Source organism: Triturus cristatus, chromosome 10 (assembly GCF_964204655.1).
Source record: "Triturus cristatus chromosome 10, aTriCri1.1, whole genome shotgun sequence".
In the NCBI taxonomy this organism is placed as follows: Eukaryota; Metazoa; Chordata; class Amphibia; order Caudata; family Salamandridae; genus Triturus; species Triturus cristatus.
Genome location: NC_140593.1, coordinates 454290725 through 454296724, shown reverse-complemented (window position 1 = coordinate 454296724; position 6000 = coordinate 454290725).

Below are 6000 nucleotides of genomic sequence, written 5' to 3'. Positions count from 1 at the left end.
TACGTCCGAGTCCTACCCCCACACCTGTACGTGTCATACCCCCGTGTACCCACACCCCAGTACGTGTCGTACCACCGTCTATGTACACCCCAGTACGTTCCAGTCCTACCCCCACCCCAGTACGTGTCGTACCACCGTCTATGTACACCCCAGTACGTTCCAGTCGTACCCCCACCCCAGTACGTGTCGTACCACCGTCTATGTACACCCCAGTACGTTCCAGTCCTACCCCCACCCCAGTACGTGTCGTACCACCGTCTATGTACACCCCAGTACGTTCCAGTCCTACCCCCACCCCAGTACGTGTCGTACCCCCGTGTACCCACACCCCAGTACGTGTCGTGCCACCGTCTATGTACACCCCAGTACGTTCCAGTCCTACCCCCACCCCAGTACGTGTCGTACCACCGTCTATGTACACCCCAGTACGTTCCAGTCCTACCCCCACCCCAGTACGTGTCGTACCACCGTCTATGTACACCCCAGTACGTTCCAGTCGTACCCCCACCCCAGTACGTGTCGTACCCTCGTGTACCCACACCCCAGTACGTGTCGTACCACCGTCTATGTACACCCCAGTACGTTCCAGTCGTACCCCCACCCCAGTACGTGTCGTACCACCGTCTATGTACACCCCAGTACGTTCCAGTCGTACCCCCACCCCAGTACGTGTCGTGCCACCGTCTATGTACACCCCAGTACGTTCCAGTCCTACCCCCACCCCAGTACGTGTCGTACCACCGTCTATGTACACCCCAGTACGTTCCAGTCCTACCCCCACCCCAGTACGTGTCGTACCACCGTCTATGTACACCCCAGTACGTTCCAGTCGTACCCCCACCCCAGTACGTGTCGTACCCCCGTGAACCCACACCCCAGTACGTGTCGTACCACCGTCTACGTACACCCCAGTACGTTCCAGTCCTACCCCCACCCCAGTACGTGTCGTACCACCGTCTATGTACACCCAAGTACGTTCCAGTCGTACCCCCACCCCAGTACGTGTCGTGCCACCGTCTATGTACACCCCAGTACGTTCCAGTCCTACCCCCACCCCAGTACGTGTCGTACCACCGTCTATGTACACCCCAGTACGTTCCAGTCCTACCCCCACCCCAGTACGTGTCGTACCACCGTCTATGTACACCCCAGTATGTTCCAGTCGTACCCCCACCCCAGTACGTGTCGTACCCCCGTGTACCCACACCCCAGTACGTGTCGTACCACCGTCTATGTACACCCCAGTACGTTCCAGTCCTACCCCCACCCCAGTACGTGTCGTACCACCGTCTATGTACACCCCAGTACGTTCCAGTCCTACCCCCACCCCAGTACGTGTCGTACCACTGTCTATGTACACCCCAGTACGTTCCAGTCCTACCCCCACCCCAGTACGTGTCGTACCACCGTCTATGTACACCCCAGTACGTTCCAGTCGTACCCCCACCCCAGTACATGTCGTACCCCCGTGTACCCACACCCCAGTACGTGTCGTACCACCGTCTATGTACACCCCAGTACGTTCCAGTCGTACCCCCACCCCAGTACGTGTCGTACCACCGTCTATGTACACCCCAGTACGTTCCAGTCGTACCCCCACCCCAGTACGTGTCGTGCCACCGTCTATGTACACCCCAGTACGTTCCAGTCCTACCCCCACCCCAGTACGTGTCGTACCACTGTCTATGTACACCCCAGTACGTTCCAGTCCTACCCCCACCCCAGTACGTGTCGTACCACCGTCTATGTACACCCCAGTACGTTCCAGTCGTACCCCCACCCCAGTACGTGTCGTACCCCCGTGTACCCACACCCCAGTACGTGTCGTACCACCGTCTATGTACACCCCAGTACGTTCCAGTCCTACCCCCACCCCAGTACGTGTCGTACCACCGTCTATGTACACCCCAGTACGTTCCAGTCGTACCCCCACCCCAGTACGTGTCGTGCCACCGTCTATGTACACCCCAGTACGTTCCAGTCCTACCCCCACTCCAGTACGTGTCGTACCACCGTCTATGTACACCCCAGTACGTTCCAGTCCTACCCCCACCCCAGTACGTGTCGTACCACCGTCTATGTACACCCCAGTATGTTCCAGTCGTACCCCCACCCCAGTACGTGTCATACCACCGTCTATGTACACCCCAGTACGTTCCAGTCGTACCCCCACCCCAGTACGTGTCGTGCCACCGTCTATGTACACCCCAGTACGTTCCAGTCCTACCCCCACCCCAGTACGTGTCGTACCACCGTCTATGTACACCCCAGTACGTTCCAGTCCTACCCCCACCCCAGTACGTGTCGTACCACCGTCTATGTACACCCCAGTACGTTCCAGTCGTACCCCCACCCCAGTACGTGTCGTACCCCCGTGTACCCACACCCCAGTACGTGTCGTACCACCGTCTATGTACACCCCAGTACGTTCCAGTCCTACCCCCACCCCAGTACGTGTCGTACCACCGTCTATGTACACCCCAGTACGTTCCAGTCGTACCCCCACCCCAGTACGTGTCGTGCCACCGTCTATGTACACCCCAGTACGTTCCAGTCCTACCCCCACCCCAGTACGTGTCGTACCACCGTCTATGTACACCCCAGTACGTTCCAGTCCTACCCCCACCCCAGTACGTGTCGTACCACCGTCTATGTACACCCCAGTATGTTCCAGTCGTACCCCCACCCCAGTACGTGTCGTACCCCCGTGTACCCACACCCCAGTACGTGTCGTACCACCGTCTATGTACACCCCAGTACGTTCCAGTCCTACCCCCACCCCAGTACGTGTCGTACCACCGTCTATGTACACCCCAGTACGTTCCAGTCCTACCCCCACCCCAGTACGTGTCGTACCACCGTCTATGTACACCCCAGTACGTTCCAGTCCTACCCCCACCCCAGTACGTGTTGTACCACCGTCTATGTACACCCCAGTACATTCCAGTCGTACCCCCACCCCAGTACGTGTCGTACCCCCGTGTACCCACACCCCAGTACGTGTCGTACCACCGTCTATGTACACCCCAGTACGTTCCAGTCGTACCGCCACCCCAGTACGTTCCAGTCGTACCACCGTCTATGTACACCCCAGTACGTTCCAGTCGTACCCCCACCCCAGTACGTGTCGTGCCACCGTCTATGTACACCCCAGTACGTTCCAGTCCTACCCCCACCCCAGTACGTGTCGTACCACCGTCTATGTACACCCCAGTACGTTCCAGTCCTACCCCCAGCCCAGTACGTGTCGTACCACCGTCTATGTACACCCCAGTACGTTCCAGTCGTACCCCCACCCCAGTACGTGTCGTACCCCCGTGTACCCACACCCCAGTACGTGTCGTACCACCGTCTATGTACACCCCAGTACGTTCCAGTCCTACCCCCACCCCAGTACGTGTCGTACCACCATCTATGTACACCCCAGTACGTTCCAGTCGTACCCCCACCCCAGTACGTGTCGTGCCACCGTCTATGTACACCCCAGTACGTTCCAGTCCTACCCCCACTCCAGTACGTGTCGTACCACCGTCTATGTACACCCCAGTACGTTCCAGTCCTACCCCCACCCCAGTACGTGTCGTACCACCGTCTATGTACACCCCAGTATGTTCCAGTCGTACCCCCACCCCAGTACGTGTCGTACCCCCGTGTACCCACACCCCAGTACGTGTCGTACCACCGTCTATGTACACCCCAGTACGTTCCAGTCCTACCCCCACCCCAGTACGTGTCGTACCACCGTCTATGTACACCCCAGTACGTTCCAGTCGTACCCCCACCCCAGTACGTGTCGTACCACCGTCTATGTACACCCCAGTACGTTCCAGTCCTACCCCCACCCCAGTACGTGTCGTACCACCGTCTATGTACACCCCAGTACGTTCCAGTCCTACCCCCACCCCAGTACGTGTCGTACCCCCGTGTACCCACACCCCAGTACGTGTCGTGCCACCGTCTATGTACACCCCAGTACGTTCCAGTCCTACCCCCACCCCAGTACGTGTCGTACCACCGTCTATGTACACCCCAGTACGTTCCAGACCTACCCCCACCCCAGTACGTGTCGTACCACCGTCTATGTACACCCCAGTACGTTCCAGTCGTACCCTCACCCCAGTACGTGTCGTACCCCCGTGTACCCACACCCCAGTACGTGTCGTACCACCGTCTATGTACACCCCAGTACGTTCCAGTCGTACCCCCACCCCAGTACGTGTCGTACCACCGTCTATGTACACCCCAGTACGTTCCAGTCGTACCCCCACCCCAGTACGTGTCGTGCCACAGTCTATGTACACCCCAGTACGTTCCAGTCCTACCCCCACCCCAGTACGTGTCGTACCACCGTCTATGTACACCCCAGTACGTTCCAGTCCTACCCCCACCCCAGTACGTGTCGTACCACCGTCTATGTACACCCCAGTACGTTCCAGTCGTACCCCCACCCCAGTACGTGTCGTACCCCCGTGTACCCACACCCCAGTAGGTGTCGTACCACCGTCTATGTACACCCCAGTACGTTCCAGTCGTACCCCCACCCCAGTACGTGTCGTACCACCGTCTATGTACACCCCAGTACGTTCCAGTCGTACCCCCACCCCAGTACGTGTCGTGCCACCGTCTATGTACACCCCAGTACGTTCCAGTCCTACCCCCACCCCAGTACGTGTCGTACCACCGTCTATGTACACCCCAGTACGTTCCAGTCCTACCTCCACCCCAGTACGTGTCGTACCACCGTCTATGTACACCCCAGTACGTTCCAGTCGTACCCCCACCCCAGTACGTGTCGTACCCCCGTGTACCCACACCCCAGTACGTGTCGTACCACCGTCTATGTACACCCCAGTACGTTCCAGTCCTACCCCCACCCCAGTACGTGTCGTACCACCGTCTATGTACACCCCAGTACGTTCCAGTCGTACCCCCACCCCAGTACGTGTCGTACCACTGTCTATGTACACCCCAGTACGTTCCAGTCCTACCCCCACCCCAGTACGTGTCGTACCACCGTCTATGTACACCCCAGTACGTTCCAGTCGTACCCCCACCCCAGTACGTGTCGTACCCCCGTGTACCCACACCCCAGTACGTGTCGTGCCACCGTCTATGTACACCTCAGTACGTTCCAGTCCTACCCCCACCCCAGTACATGTCGTACCCCCGTGTACCCCCACCCCAGTACTTGTCGTACCCCCGTGTACCCACACCCCAGTACGTGTCGTGCCACTGTCTATGTACACCCCAGTACGTTCCAGTCCTACCCCCACCCCAGTACGTGTCGTACCACCGTCTATGTACACCCCAGTACGTTCCAGTCCTACCCCCACCCCAGTACTTGTCGTACCACCGTCTATGTACACCCCAGTACGTTCCAGTCCTACCCCCACCCCAGTACGTGTCGTACCACCGTCTATGTACACCCCAGTACGTTCCAGTCCTACCCCCACCCCAGTACGTGTCGTACCACCATCTATGTACACCCCAGTACGTTCCAGTCCTACCCCCACCCCAGTACGTGTCGTACCACCGTCTATGTACACCCCAGTACGTTCCAGTCCTACCCCCACCCCAGTACGTGTAGTACCACCGTCTATGTACACCCCAGTACGTTCCAGTCCTACCCCCACCCCAGTACGTGTCGTACCACCGTCTATGTACACCCCAGTATGTTCCAGTCGTACCCCCACCCCAGTACGTGTAGTACCACCGTCTATGTACACCCCAGTACGTTCCAGTCGTACCCCCACCCCAGTACGTGTCGTACCCCTGTGTACCCCCACTCCAGTACGTGTCGTACCACCGTCTATGTACACCCCAGTACGTTCCGGTCCTACCCCCAACACAACCTCCTAAGTACGGAGCGCACCCCAGGCCCCAACATCACCACCGCATGTACGAGTCGTACCAACCCACACACAAGGACAGCACCGTACAACCAAATGGCCCATGTACACACCGTACACACGCTCAAAACGCACGTACACAACCAGGACA